Source organism: Myripristis murdjan, chromosome 12 (assembly GCF_902150065.1).
Source record: "Myripristis murdjan chromosome 12, fMyrMur1.1, whole genome shotgun sequence".
In the NCBI taxonomy this organism is placed as follows: Eukaryota; Metazoa; Chordata; class Actinopteri; order Holocentriformes; family Holocentridae; genus Myripristis; species Myripristis murdjan.
In genome coordinates, this window is record NC_043991.1 from 12,635,879 (window position 1) to 12,652,105 (window position 16,227).

At 40.0% G+C, this 16,227-nt stretch overlaps 1 protein-coding gene across 2 annotated transcripts in view; it reads left to right on the plus strand.

The window, feature by feature from the left end:
• Positions 1-776: 776 nt before the first annotated feature.
• rabgap1 (RAB GTPase activating protein 1) overlaps positions 777-16,227 on the plus strand; it is a 107,965-nt gene continuing 92,514 nt past the window's right edge. For both annotated transcript variants that reach the window (XM_030065518.1, XM_030065519.1), the window contains exon 1: positions 777-883. The gene's annotated coding sequence lies outside the window, so the exon portion shown is untranslated. The remainder of the gene's footprint in view (positions 884-16,227) is intronic.

Below are 16,227 nucleotides of genomic sequence, written 5' to 3' on the forward strand. Positions count from 1 at the left end.
GGAAGAAATGTGGAACTCAATTTGGATCTGACTCCACAGGGGAGGCTGCTCCCTCTGTCAGTAACACCCATAGAAACTGAATCCAATTCAATTCAGTTCCACAGTAACACCTTTCCTGTTTGATAAGGCAACAGTAGACAAAATGTTTGCAGATTGCATACTGGGATTATGGCTTCTACTTCCCCTGGAGTAACATATCTCATAGAAATGGTGTGCAAAAAGCAAATAAAGCCTACAATAACTCTGCTTCGTACCTTTCTCTTTTGCCCTTCATAAATGTTATCAGTAGCAGAGCTGAGCTGAAACTGAAAGAAATGAAATATAAACAAGTGGATGGACCTCATAGACAAATACCTCATCAAAACAGTGAGTGCCTATAGAAATACTACTGTAATTCAATTTTTTTCATTAAAGCTACTTTGCTTTTTGTTATTTGATGACGACAGAAGAACAATGCAAAAACAGTTAAAAGCACCCTAATTAGTGTTGGTGCAATTTGGTGGATTACATCTAGGATAAGAACTGCATTTCAGAAGTGTTATAAATATCATCATGCGAAGTAGGCCGACATATTTGACTATCTCTAACAAATAAAATAATGGCATACACCTCGGTTTGGTCTATGGGTGAGGTTTTCTGCAGAAGACTTACAGTAAAAACACCGATTTGTCCATCGTGGTTTCTAATGCCACCCGTGGAAGTGTGGCTGCCACCCCTCCCTCTGCACAGGCGAGGGGCATTGACAGGCGCATGCGCAGTGCCGGTGTCAGTGGGTTGGTTGGGGTTGTGTTTACAGCTCGGCTGGATGCTGTTGCTGCTGATAATAGACAGTGCAATGTTGTGCCAATCGCCTTTGGAATAAATACAACCGTGGGGGAAAAAGGTAAGCCGTTTTACACTTGCATCTACCTCCGTCGTCAAGGAAAATTTGGACTGTCGGTTCTGTTGTGGACAAAAATGAGCTTCTTTTTTGTTGGTTGGAACTGTCACGTTAGCATGGCTAGCAGGCAAAGCGCTAGCCAGCTCTGTGTGAGTATCGTTGAGCTACACAGCCTCAGTTACATTACTGGCCTGTTTCGACGCTTCCACATACGAGGGCCAAACAAACGGTTTTACTCGCCAAATTACTGCGGTCACTTTCAGCCGGCACTTTGCATGAAAAGCTGTTGTAGTGACGCTGTAGTGACATGAACCAGTCGCTGTTTGGAAACCTTTTCTTGTCGGACTTTGCATCGATGCCTGGTTAGCTGCCGTAGCTAGTTAAGATGGCAAGGACTGACCAGCCCAACTACGTTCAGGCACTCATGGAGCCACATTAGGCTAGTGTAACAAAAACGAGCAAAAGTCACTTGGATGAATGATCTATCTGGGAATTATGTGGTCGAAATGAATCTAGGCCTCGTGTGGCTTCCTATACATTTACATGCGTCTTGCATCTATATTAATACGTGCAATTGCAAGTAAAAAAGGTAAATCGACCTTACAGACACTTCAGTCTACAAAAATGTATTGATAGTGAAATCTAAGCTCATGTAAGTACTTGTGAGGTTATTTAGTAATACAAATTGTTTGCCCCGCTGTTATACTTTAAGTGGCACTGCTCATATTTTAGTTAAAAAAAAAAAAAAAATCCTTGAATGACAGCTGAATGTGCACTGCTTAGGTTTTGTTTGTATTATCAGGGTTCACCATCAGTGTGCATGGACTGGTTGTGTATGATCTATGGTCAGTGCACAGAATTTGTGACATAACTGCTTTTCAAGAAATAGTCTACAACACAATGTACTTGTCAAGTCAAAAGGTCAAACATCCTGCTTGCAGTGTAATTACAATGGGAAGTTAACACACAGGTGCAACAAAAAATGGATTTCTTAACCCAATTTGACATATAACAAATAAATACGTGAAAAATAGGTGAAGCCACCTGAGCAGTTTCTTTATTGGAGATTTTTCTGACTCACCTGATATGCCTTTTTGCCTTCATTATGAAAAAAGGTAAAAAGTTAACATTTAAACCATAAGTACATGTTTGCAATAGTAAATATTAGTGTGAATTGCTTGGACTGTTTAAGCATCTTGAAATATTAACAGAAAAAGTAATGCACAAACCATTTGTCAATCTAACTTGATACAGCATCTTCAAATTCACCATCCGTCCTACCATGATGAAGTCAGGGTAATTACAGAAAGCTGAAACATGTTTAGCATGGTGGCAAGTTTCTTAATGTAACATAAAGGTGGTAGGGTATTAAATATCAAAGCGCCTTTCACAGTCAACAAAGGGTGGAGTTAATGATGTACTTCACCTAAAATCTATTTATTTTGCAGTGGTTTGAGTCATAATTCTGGTTTTGTTGCAAATCTGTTGCTGTTTGGGTCTAGGCTATGTTTCAAGTTGAGGTTCAAATGCAAAAACTGTTTTATTTAATCATACCATCAATATTACTTATAAAACACATAGACTGCACATAGTTTTTAGATAAAAGTCTGACTAAATTACAACGCTCATTTTGATTTCTCACTTTCTCTTGTGGAGGTAATTTCCTTCCTGTGGCGGCACACCAAAACTAAATGGATACAGAGGAAACAGGGAATTACGTTCTCACCCTTAATCGTCCTGAATGTCTGATGAAAAATGTCCAAATTGCATACCACATGGAGAGAGAAGGTTCCAAAAACAGTAGGCAGTCCTGTTATAATTGAGTTCACTTGTTACTTCAACAGACAGGACCCATCAGGATAGGAAAATGTTTGTTTTGAATTCTCTGACTATTACATGTAGTGTATTTCAAATGTCGACTCTCCATTTGTATATTCAGAATGTGTCAAACCTATATAATTACGGTAAAAACTGTTTTGACTTTTCTCGTCAGACATTCAAGACTACTCAGAGAACGTGATCCAAAGCAAGTTGCTTTTGGGTGAAGTGCTCCTTTAAAGCATGCTCCTCCCGTAGCAGCAAATGTCTGCTGCACTGCTGTTTAGGGGATGAAACTTTGAGGCATGATGCACCTTTTGGCCACACCCAATCAGTGATGTCACAGCAGATACTTTGCCATTGACCCCTTTTAACTTGGACACTAATGTCCTTGTATAGCCGTATACTTAAATTGCACTACAGTCAAAGCTTTAGATGGCAACCTGCTGCTTCTCTAACTACCAATGTAAAATCTTTGATCTAACCGCTCTTAATTTGGACACTAGAAGCTCTGTCGAATCCCTTGCACAAGGCAGTCAGTATATCCTAAACTTGTAGGTAACCCCTTAGAACAATTAAAAATCCAAAATCCCTTAATTTCTCTTTGTAGCTAGAAGTTGAGCTCAGAGCTGCATCGAGTATCGTTGGCTTTGTATCATCATGGCTGCAAAAGAGCGCTAGATGAGGATTACATGTTGCAGAGTTTCACTGTGATGCAACAGGCTCTGATTGGCTGTAAGCACAGTTGGCCTGAAAACAATGTTACGTTGTGAGCTGAGACCGTGCAAGGCCAGTCAGAATCAGGCCCGAGTCATTTGACAGAAACAGTCCATGTGAAAAGGAAAGCAAATACTGGTAAAAATTAACGGATTGGTATAATGTTTCACCTATAGCGCAAGGATAGTTCCTGCCAAAAGAGTTAAACATGGTTGCAGTGGATTTCAACATAAAAATGGTTGACCCTTGCTTTGAAATTCCCTGCTTTCAATTTTTTTCTTAGACTGCTGTTCCACGACTATACTTTGAATGCAGTGAGAAAATGGCAAGCTACAGCATGATGAGCCATGTAATATCTGTTCCTACTTCAGAGCTTGATTTGTAAGGGAATATTCCCTCCAAAAATGAAATTGACGCATTATCTACTCAGCCATACGCTGAATAGAGAGTCAATATATATTTGTCAATATATATGTTCATCAATATTTAGCACAGGAACAAAGCTTTTATGCTGAGCTTGGTACTTAACATGTCAAGAGAAACGTGTAATTTCCCCTGAAAATGTATTCAAAAAGATATTACAAACATATAACAATAATTGTCAACATGAATTAACTGAAATAAAGATACAGTAAATCTATAAGACATCTATAATAAGTGTGTTAATGTTTTTCACGGTAACATTCAGAATTAAATCTGGATCTGAATGCCTGAGATGGTTATTCTTGATAGTGGTTGATTTTGTTTCTGTGTAAGCTTGAATAGTGCCAAACAGCCAAAACATACGCAGTGTGATAACTGTGATTGTGCCAAATGTGCCAGTGCCATTTCATCTAAGTTACCTCCCTGTTTCATTTCCTGAAACTCAGGTATTACAGTAAAGGATCACAGCGGGACGTGCTGCGGGCGACATGCACACACCAGCGCACACACGCACACACACACACCCGCACATACCGACAAACATGGACACTAGCCAGTTTTGTCTGTATGCAAAACAACAGTCAGCACGCATCGTAGTGGAGGGGAGAGGTCAGTGCTGCTGAACATATTTTGGATTTGTGCAGAATTAAGAACATAAAGATGAAATTTTGGAAGCAAACTTGGCTATCAGCACTTGTTTATAGACAAAAAAAAATGCAAGATGTGTGCCAATACCAAATTGCCAAATCCTTATTAACACATTAATAAGATTGCCAAATGAGTTTACTGATTTGTATATTTCTCGTTTAACAGTCATTCATTGCACTTAGTGTTTGCCTGTTACTGCTCAAATATAGGAACAAATGCATTAGTTGTATTTACTTTACTTATGTAATAACTTGTTTGATTACATTATGCGCTAATCAGTGTTAAACAGATGTCCTGTTAACACTTTAAAATTCAAACCCTTCGTGATAACCCAAGCGTTGCAGTATATTTAAATGTATGCTAAGGTTACCCCTGCCTCTTTGCTTGCAGATGCGAAGACGAATGACAAATCTAAATCAAAACAAGTACACAACCTTACTCCACTCGAAGGCCCGCAGGCCTGCTTGCAGGTCCCCTCACAGAACAGAAAATATGATTTAGTGTAACATAACGTTTCTGACACAGAAACGCTATCACCAAAGGAAAGTCCTAAACTGATGCAGTGTTGAGAGAAGAGGTCAGATGATTATGTTGAGTATGACATCTGATGGGTGATAATGTTTCCCTCCTCCATGTGCTACGTAGGTAATTCTGCTCTCGGTACATTAACTTGCAGAAAAGACCATAGAAGAGAGCATAAAACTGTGCTGAATCTACGTCTCTCATTCATTTGTCAGCAAAGTGGTCAGCTAAACGTAGCCACGGTTAGCCTACGAGACAAACGGCTTGTAACATTCGTATCATCCAGCAACCATCACAGTGCAGCATAGCAACAAACAAAATGTTGGTCTTGAAATAAGGTATTAGATCTTGTTAGTGGGGCTAATGTTAATGCTACCATAGATAATGTAAATTAAGCTTAAAGGAAGATTGAACCCTCATAGCTTTGCAGGTTTTGGTAGATGTAAACAATAACATATACTAATTGCAATGAGAATCCAATAAAAGCAAAAGATGTATCATCTAAGCCTTTAATAAAAGAAAGTGGAAAAAACTGGAACTGAAAACAGAAACTGGAAGACATTTCCCAAGATTCCTCACTGTGCTGGTCGCTGGAAAAGCATGGACTTGGGTTAGGGTTAGGGACTCGAACTTGGGGTGTAAAACAACAAAACAGCACCACAAGCTGCAAGGTAAAATAGGCATATTTGTGTCTAAACAGTGTTTTACTTTTGAATCTTCTTTTAACTCCCTTTAACTGAGAAAATAACAGCCAACTTGGCATCTGCTTTGGTCTGCCTCAGTTCCTCTATATTTGAGTAGCAATAACAATGTTTATTCTCGTTTTTGACCTTCCTCTATCAGAGGCAGTTTGGGCTTTACAACTGAAAGCTGCATGATGTTGACAAATCATACTGTGACTGTGATTGTCTTGAATATTATGCTTGCAGTATAATTGACGATATGGTTTAGACAGATTTTGCAGTATTTTAGATTTTTCAATTAAAAGGTAGATTTTAAACAGCTAAACTGTATAGTAGCCATATGTTTTATATATTCATCAGTAGCTGTGTCTCTGTGTGTCTTTGACTCAACCTGAGCTGAATAAGAGATTGAAGACTGATGAGGGGGAAGAGAGAGAGAAAGGGACAGTTACAGTAGGTGTAAACTGAGAAGGTTAGACCTCTGTGCATTATAGCACAGTAGCCTGGTACGATTTGCTGGTTAAATTTGAAAATTTTCCTCTGGGGGAGGATAGCCCTGGGACCCAGGTACAGTTATATCAGGTGTGGGAGGGGCTTCAGCTGTAGGGGAGGAGCTTTTTGCCTGTGGCTCCAGTGGTGAGGAGGAACCAGTTGTGGTCCAAAGCATGGGAATTTGTTCCATGAATAAAAGAGGAGTTAAATATCATGATGGCAGCACTGATAGCAGAAGTGGGCAGTCATACACTGTTTTCAGCTCTTTATGTAATTGTGTTAATTACTTAAAATTAAGCTTGCTGATTGCTGATTCAGTTTGGTGTAAGACCTTCTGGCTGGGCAGTTTAAAGCTTGAGGATTAGCTTTCACTTCAGGTTGTTGTTGTTGAGACCAGTAGGGAGGTTACAAAGTTTTGGTTACAATGATGTGAACTTGAGTCAGCCTGGCTGTAGGTACAGTGCGCTGTAGATGACAAGAAATGCTCAGTGTTCAGAGCAGGTATCAAGGCAGCCTTTCTGCAACAGCAAGACTTTCTCTGGAGCTTTCTGGAGGTGTTGTTGGCCTAATTTAGGGAGGCATGATTGATAGAGGGTGCTCCCTTGATTGCCCCAGTGACATACCTGCTCTCACCCACCCACACATCTATAATCTAAGCAAGGTGTCAGCAGACTATTTCATCTTTTTCTGTACTCGTTGGTTTGTTGGACATACTGCTTACATTGTGCAGAGCGCCATGCATTGCCATGATGTGTTTTAGACACTCATAGCTTATTTACATGATAAAAATCTGTTATAATGATATTTTGTTACTTTGGCACAGACATCTTAAAAAGAACTGACAGGAAAAGGAATTGCCCATACTTTGCCCAGAATTCCCAATGTGTCTTTAATGAATCAGTTTCTCTTAGATTGACTGAGGCCTCATTCTTCAGACCTTTACACACCCCCAAGAACAGCTTGAACTCTTACTTAGATTCTGCCTCAGGAATCTCTTTTGCCTCTTTACCAATTAACCATCTGAACTTTGTGATTCATGCGAATGGCATTAGTATTTTTTGGTGCTGCTTTTCTCTGAATTCATCATTGTGTGGACCAGTGATGTTTCAGTCCTCCACTTAGTCGGGTCCTGATCGAGTTACTTTGTGAATGTGGGTATTCAAACTCAAACCAACATATGAAGCCCACAAATCAGTGTTTCGCTCTGTGCTTATTGCTGATATAATTAAGCTCTGCTGCTGCTACTTCTCTCAGTGAAACCACAGCAAGTCGCAAGAACTGCAAACTGAAATGGTCACATGGTCAGGTAGTGTAAACAAAAATGAGGAATTCATGAAAACGATTTCTAACATTGACATGTTTGCAGGAATGACAGTAAAGCAATTAAAAAAATGATTAAATGAGACATTTGAATATAGGAAATTATACATGATTATATAAATGGTGTCACTTCTGATTTTGAGAGGGAGATTGATTGATGCATTTCTTGTTACATTTTCTGTATAAAAACAGATGACTTTTTCAAAAGGCCATCTTGATCTGTGTCAGTGTATGTTCTTCTAGTTCCACTGTATCAGTGTGGACACTCAACATGTTCTGTAATGAGGGCAGGCATACATAACTTTCTTTGTGTGGAGGCCTATATAGGAATAAACCTTCTTTCGTTTCACGCTAGTATCGATGACAGTAGTTGCTTTCAATTCCAATTTCTAAAGGCTTAACACCCCAACAACTGTTTGAAATGCAGTGTACACACACAGACACATACATGCACATGCACACACATAGGTTTCGGGTTTCCATAATATGCTAGAGTCCCATTCTTTCTACATAGAAGAGCGGAGATTCATTATTGTCTGTTAAATAAATATCTGTGTATTGCCTCTTGCTGTGCAGTTCTCTCCTCGCTGTGGTGCTGTGGAGGGATTAATTGAACTAGTTAGGGTTAGTGCACTGTTTCACAAGCTGCAGCCAAGCCTACTATGTGATCAGGTTTTTTATTTATTCATTTATTTATTGTTTCTTAAGTCGTGTGAGACAGAGGTTTCCTTTCTGGAGAGCCAACTGGGAGCCTGAATTCTACCATTGCTCTGAACTGAGATTGTTATTAGTCACTAACACAGGACAAATACAGCATAAATCAGGGACTGCTTGTGTGTGCCTGTGTGCTTGTGTGTGGGTGTGTGTGTTTTCTCCATTCATACAATGCATCACTTGCTGATCCAAAGCTCCTCCCACCCTCCTTTTTCTCTCTCTCTCCCCCCCTCTCTTTTGTGCAGTACCTTGTGATTCACCTCGTTTTGGTTCAACTTTTTCTCTCTCTCCCTCTCTCTTTCTCGCCCTCCCATTCTTTCTCTCCCCTGCTATCTCTGCCTGGCTGAAATCACTGCTGTGAGGCTATTCGAAAGGAACTATCTTGCAAGCCTGAATGCTCTGTGGCTGTGTCTGGCTGTGTCTTCCTCTCCCTTGTGAGGTGCATGCAGGGCCCAGCTGGCAGCCCAGAACAGCCAGTTCAGCTGGAGAGTAGAGGGGAGAAAAAAAAAATACAGGGTAGGCTTCCCGGTGTGCACAGTTTTACACATGGACTTACATGAGAGAAGGTTTTTGCAGTTTCAGATACTCTTATTTATTTATTTGTATATTTATTTTTGCCCCATTGGGAAGTGAGGGCCTATACTCAGCCATGTTGGTCTGTCAGTTAGGTCAGAGCAGCATATCTCCAAATCTATTTGGTGGATTGCCATGAAATTTGATGAACACACTGACGTTGGCTAGAGGATGAAACCTAGTAATTTGGGTGACCCTGTGACCTTTCCTCTAGCGCCACCAGCAGAAATGATGTGCTTGTTTCTAGTTTCAAGCAAATAGCGCACAGAAAAACAATAAAGGGTGCTATCCATTTTGAAGATTATCAAGTAATTGGAGTGGGTTTTTATTTAATTGTGAGGCTTTTGGCGTTTGTTGCTGCTGTTCCTCTCAGTATCATCATGTCATGCTATAATCAGTGAAGAAGATGGAAGAACTATTATATGAGATGGTAACGCTTTGAGGAAATTAATCATTTTACAAGAAGAGAATTGACTTTTATAACTTGTAAGTGTTAAAGGCTGTTAACAGTGCAAAAGGGCCATAAAATATTTGGCTACTTATCATCACCTTTATGAGAGGTGTTGTTTTGTCCCTGCTCCTCCTGACCAGACACTGTACCCAGTGTAGACGGGCCTTGTTGTCATGGTGACACACACATTCAGCGTTCCATCAGAGGAAACTGCTTCCCTGCTTCCTGCTGCATTAGCTCACTTTCTTCTCTTCTCTTCTCTTCTCTTCTCACCCTCTCCTTTCCTGTCCCTTCCCTTATTCCCTCCTCTTCTAGTCCCCATAGATCATAAAGAGAGAAATTTACAGATATTTGCATAAACACTGAAATACTTCTGTAGATACTTGAAGCAGAGGGACGAAAACATGAGATTCAAAGGGTGAGACAGACGTGAGAGACATAGAGAGATGAAGAAATGGAGAGCAAGGGTGTGGCTGGGGGGAAAAGTGAGAGAGAATGAAGAAACATCAGTATTTCAATTCTTGCTGCTTGCTGCCTTCTGTTTTGGCCTTCTGTGGACCAATACAGACTGGGTTTGCATATCACTGATTCTAATGTGCAAAAATGACCTAAAATATTGACCGGTTTTGGCAAAATTATGCAATATTGGTACATTAATCCCAGATATTATCTCCAGATTAGTGCATTTGGATTCTTTTCAGCAGCGGTCAGAATATCTGCTTATGGTCGTTTTGTAACAATAAGTAACTTGATGGGCAGTGGATTGTGTGTCCAGTTGGAAGAACGGCAGCACTGAAAAGGCTGATAACCAACAGTGTAGCTTGGCAGGGGCAGGGAGGAGGGCTGTTGCTGAGGCTGGGGAGGAAGGCAGGGTGACAAGGCAACCATTATGCCTGTTGGTGCCGCCAGCTAGTCAAAGAAATAGAGCAAGATGTTTGTGTGGATGCGTGTGTCTGCGTGTGAGTGTGAGTGTGTGTGTGTCTGTGTGTGTGTGTGTGTGTGCGCGTGTGTGCCAGCATGATACAGCTGCCTGTGTGTGTAGGCTATGTGTGAGCCAGCATGAAACAGTAGTTGCTTTTGTGTGTGTGTGTGTGTGTGTGTGTGTGTGTGTGTGTGTGTGCGCGTGTCTGTAAGAGAGAGAAAGAGAGGAAAAGAGAGCAAGAGATTGTGTGTGTGTGTGTGTGTGTGTGTGTGTGTGTGTGTGTGTGTGCGCATTTTAGCTCCTTTACAAACTGGGTATTTTCAGCCTTTGCTACTTCAAACTAGAAGAAACTAATGAAGCCAATATGTTTTATCTGCCGGATATCTGCGTAACAAGTCTTTACATCTCAGCACTTAGATTTTTTTATATTGAAACCCTAGAACTGGTTCTGAGAGGTTCTGGTTCTGAGTGACTAAACTCTGATATAACAATGGCTTATGGTGGTGGCCAGGAAAACTGGTTTGTCACTGTCCAGTCTCTCACCAAACAGCATTTCGCTGAGCTTTAGGGGGTTTCCCCTGGCTTTCATAGGGGCTAGGTGTTGTTGTCACAATCACAAGGGTGTTGACCATGAACATGCCCGATAGCACTATATTGTGCTATTGGAACCTACTAAGCAAGTAAAAGACACCATTCAAGTTTAACTACCACTTGTGCAACCAGTGTGAGGACTCTGTGCTAGCCACTAAATACTCTGGATGAGTCTTCACTGATTGTAACTGTCAATGATCTTGTGTAATGCACCATTAATCACGTGCACTAATCACACAGATCTACAGACTTGTGTGATTGGGATGGGAGGGATGTGCACAATTCAAGTTTTTTTTTTTTTTTTTTTATGTTGCTGTACTAACAATTAGTCAGTCTCTACAAAGTGTTTAAAATAGACTATACTGTGGGTGGGCTTAAGAATGATTTTTTTTTTTTTTTTTTGTTTTGTTTTTTTGCAGCCTAAACAGTTTCTTCTTGAGAAAAAGGTGAAACATCTTTCTGGTGTGTGTCTGACTTTTTAGTTGTGCTGAACAACAGACCTGCAGCCTTGGCCTACTTTACACTTTCTGTATCATAACATTTGATGAAATGAATGATGAAACTTATATAGGACATATATAAAGCATTTTAATCGATGTATGAATGTCTGTGTTGTTACACTTAATTAACCATCGATATAATAAAGATGTTTCAGCCATATAGTTCATGAGAAATGTTTTATGTGCTCTTCTCAAAAAACAGCTTTAGGTAGGTTAAAATGCATTGGGAGTGACACGGTTTACACTTCTTGAAGCAACAACAGTGTTTTTTTTTTTTTTTAATAAATAAATAAAAAGACGAACCGGCTATTTAGCATGAGCAGCAACTGCCACCATGGCTGAACTGATAAAGACATGTATTTGTTCAGAGGAAGCCAAGTGTCCTAAAAAGGAAAGCAGGTGTCTTTGAAGCAAAAGACACTGAACATCCACTTTGTTTTTCCAAGATGAAACGCCCTCAAAGAGAAGAGTGGACTGAGGTGTGATGCTGATCTGCCTCTTGGACTGCTTTCTTTTCTTTATCATTCAGGCTCGAATGTTTTGCCATTCTTTTGATTAGTCCACAGTGTACAATTAGTAACTAGTAACTTTGTTAAAATGCTGTTGACAGAAATAATAGGTGAAATTCTGTGGTTTCTGTTATTTCTCTAGCTTCAGTGTAACAGCCCTTGCTTATTTGTTTAGGGGTGTGGGAGCTGCTGTCAGTCCAGTGACGTCAAAGTACTGTTGTGAAGTGATCTCTGGAAAGTGCTTAGCACTAAAGATGTTGCCAAAATAAATCCCAAAATAAACATCTTTATGAATCAGCTTAGAACCAATAATAAGAGTCTCTTTTACTGCAAAAAATGTTGGTAGAGGTTTTTGGGCAGCCAGTCAGTTGAGATGATGAGTATTGTCAGCATAACTATGAAAAGAGATGAAATGCAAACTTTTAGAAAGGTAAGAAAGAAAGAAGGTAGAAATAGTGCAGGGCAGTGACGCAGTCAAGCCAATTTGTCAAATTATCCATTAAAAGAGCAGCTCTTTAATCTATTAAATCAGCTCTGTCATTACTACTACTGTTGAAAAACACAACTAATTTGATTTTAAAAATGTTATTTATCTTTAATACATCTAGTAATTCTTTTGAAACATAGACCAACTATATAATTAATTAATTTGAGTTATTTCATTGGTTTGAGCACAATTGCGTGCGTCATTGGTAGGGGACAACCTGTTTACTCGTTGCTGTTCCCATTGCATCAGTGAACAACATATTGTCCTATCTGACAGCACTGACCGCTGAAATTGAGTGGTGGCATGGTGCATACATGTGTATTCATATATCTACAGGTAAAAACATCCATACATTGAATCAGTCATTGATGCAGTGTAGATTTTGTGCTGGATCCCTTTTCATGCTGCCCATGTTTGTTTATTGTCTTCTGGGTTTGATTTCCCAACAAAAAAGTATGTGAATGTCAGTGCTGCTTGGTAGCTGACTTTGAAGTCGGGGATGTTGTAACTTCCCACTAGCTTGTGTTTGCACAAGATGTTTGACTTATAAATAAATGTGGGTATTGAATTAAATTAACACACAACAATGACAAAAACAAACTGGGCAAGATGTTTGATGGAATATCTGTCTCATGTTTCAAGCCTTTGCATGTTGATATTTGAACTGTACTGAAATGAATGGCTGAAACAGTATGGTAGACTTTGGAAAATGCACAGCAGTAATGCAAAGTATATGCAAATTCTAGGAAACAGGCTAAAAAATACAGGTATGGTCCTTCGGTTTTGGATATGCAGTGGTCTGTTACTCACTTGGAAGAAAAGATTGTTTGTCAAAACTCAGATTACTATGCTAATTTGAATTACCATATTGGCAGACAGAGTACCTGAATACCTGAACCAGCCACTGCTGCCAGATTTATAGTGTGGCATTGTGAGTAGCTGTGTCTGTTGTCACAGGGTCTGTGAATGCATACAGGGGTGCAAAGGTGGTATAATCAGTAGAGCGACTGCCCCTCCACCAAGAGGGCCTGGGTTCAACTCCCAGTATCAACAAGCATCTGCTTTGCTGATGTGTCCTTGAGCAAGACACTGAATCCTTACCAGTCCCAGGAGCACTGCTCTGTAGCTGAGCTGCAACTGTGATATCTGAAAGCAAAAACAGAAGTTTTATTTCAGGGATTCAGAAAGTTTACCGATTTGTATTAAGTAGGTGAATTGAATTTTCACAAAGAGAACTATCAGTTATGTTTACTTAGATGTGCTTTGTGCCAGATTGTTGGACACTGGTCCCACTTATTTTTGATATATATACGTGATAACTACATTCTTGTTTAAAAATCCTAAATTAAACTGGATTGCCTACATAGAGCATGATTCAGTCTCTGAAGCTACACCTCTCACAGTTGCATTCATTCGTTTTTTTTTTTCTTTTTTGCATTACTGCTTTATTTGATTGCAACAATAGAGAGACAGGAAGGGCAGGGGGTGAGAGAGGGAATGACATGCAGTAAAAAGCCTAAGCCGGATTCTAACACAGTTGGCTGTGGTAAGGACACAGCCTTCATACATGGTATGCAATCTAGTAGGTGAGCCACAGGGCCACCTAACAGTTTCATTCTAAACCTTTTTGAATATAGATTGATACAGATTTCACTATCAGAATTGTGAGGTTAGGTTTTTACTTGAGATGCTCCTGATTGTCACATCTGGTGATTTTTCCACACTTCAGCTGTCAAAGTGTTGTAGTCACCTCTTACTGCATCAAAGACCAGAGCACATTACACAGTATGTGGCTACAGCAAGCTGTCACTCCCCGTGACCCTGCGTTTCAACTCTATTTCTGCAACACAGGTGAAAAACAACACTCAAGGCTTTAGGATGAACAACAGTAATTTCTGTCTTCAGTTTTTCTCTGAAACAAGCAGAAAGTGAAAAGAAACAAGCCTTAGCTGTCAGTTGTTCACTCTGAGTTTTTTTGTGTTAAAAATAGCATTCAATCTGCATAACTGCACATCATAAAGGCCTCTAGTCCCTCAGTAGTAGCTACTTAAATTGAGGTTCAGTTTTGGTCAGAATACCAATGTTATCATACTGACTTCTGTTCTCTAGACTTAGTTGCCTTTGCTTTTCCGTAGATGGACCTACTTTGAAAGAGAAGGAGCAGGATGTCAAAATTGAGAAGGGAGTGGATGAAACAACACTGGAGAGATACAGAAAAAGGAAGGAGGGAAATGATTAAATTGAGGAAGGGCAAGATATGAGTTAAAGGGAGTGAAGTGTGGGAGGGAATATAAAAGGTAGGGGGGAAAGAGAGAAGAGGAGGCGATGAAGGAGAGGAAACAGTAACAGGGTGAAAAGGAATGGGATGAGAGACTGAACAGTAGGAGTGGAGATGGTTGAGCAGGAGGGGAGACAGCCAGAAATAGCTTGTTATGGTCTCTTGTTGAACCTCTGCCAGAACCTTCTGTTGCGCCTTTCTTCCTGTCTTACACACAAAGGCACCTCCCTTATCCAGTAGTTACTTCATGATCAAACTGTAAAGCCGGAACTTCATGTAATATTCATCCAAAAAGGTAGTTTCAAAGCTAACCTTACCGTCACTGTGAATAAATCTAATTATTTCTCAACGAGCTGTTAAATAACACATCTTCGTCAGTTGTTTTGTTTTGTGTTTTTTTTTTTTTTTAAGTTAAAGTGATTTTTGACTTAGCTGCTTAGACAGAAGGCTTTTCTCTGTCCTGTCATTTTATATCTGACTCTCACCTAATATTTTCCCTCCCTGTCCTGAGCCATCTTCACCATGTTTTCTTTTTTTTTTTTCACTTTGACAGCTCCTCTCCGATTCTTGTTTTTTGACTTTCTCTCTCACTTCTCTTGAAGTGTTCCCGTGTTTGCTGTCCTTCCACTTTCACTGTCTTACTCTAACATTGTCCGTTCTCTTATTTTTACCTGTCTCAATTCTCTCTCTTCCTGTAAATACTGAACATCCGCCTGCCATTCTTGTCCCTTCCTTCTGACTTTCTTTCCTTTCCCTTTTTTTAGAAGAGAGGTCATCTTACCTTCAACTCTGTTAACTGGACAACAAGCATATATATACACAGAAAAAGAGATACACCTTTTAACCACCCACCTACAGGAGTGTAAATCAAGCTTAATTGTGCATCAGCTACTAAGTAATTTATCATATGACTTTACAACCCCCAACTATCCTAGTTAGTTAGGATATTGTGTCTAATATGTGCTTAGGGAGTGCTTCCTCTGTCATTTTTACAGAGCTGTGGTACTTAGGAAAATAATTAATCTATCTGCCTTTGTAACCTAAGAGTTGATTTTTATTTTGAATCTTTTCATAAAGTAGGTGGTATGTTAGCAGCAAACATGGATGGAGAGGGGGAGATGGAGAGAGACTGAAGGAGTGATGAGTTGATATGTGGTGTTTCCCACCGGATCTCAGGTTATTTGTGGTTGTGGCGGCAGGCCAGGGCAGCAATCAGGCACTGAAGAGTGCATGTTGTGCAACAAGCATTTTTCAAGCATTATTTGTCTGTTTAGGGAATGCATTTGTGGTGCATGTGTTTGATATTGTGGTGGTGAAATTAATTTATGGGAAATATCGAGGTGGGATGGGTGGATGGTTGTAGCAAGTTGTTTTTTTCCCCAGTTCCTCACATTCATGTGCACACGTACATTTTTTTGAAATGGCACTTGCATCACCATGGCTTTGCATCGCTTCAAGCTATTTTGCAAATAAACTCTCCTCTACTTTGCTGACTGAGAACTGAAATTGTTTTATATGTCCCAGAGACGCTCCTTTCCTTTGATGTTTTTTGTGTCTTTGCTCTTTTGCATTTAGGCCTCTTCTCTAGTCTAAGACCTAAGTGCTTTTTCTTTCGATTCGTTCACCCTCCCCAGGTTGTCAGTAAAACCTGCACACTATTGCCCGTCGGGTGCTTAGACCTCTTAAACTGAATGATAAA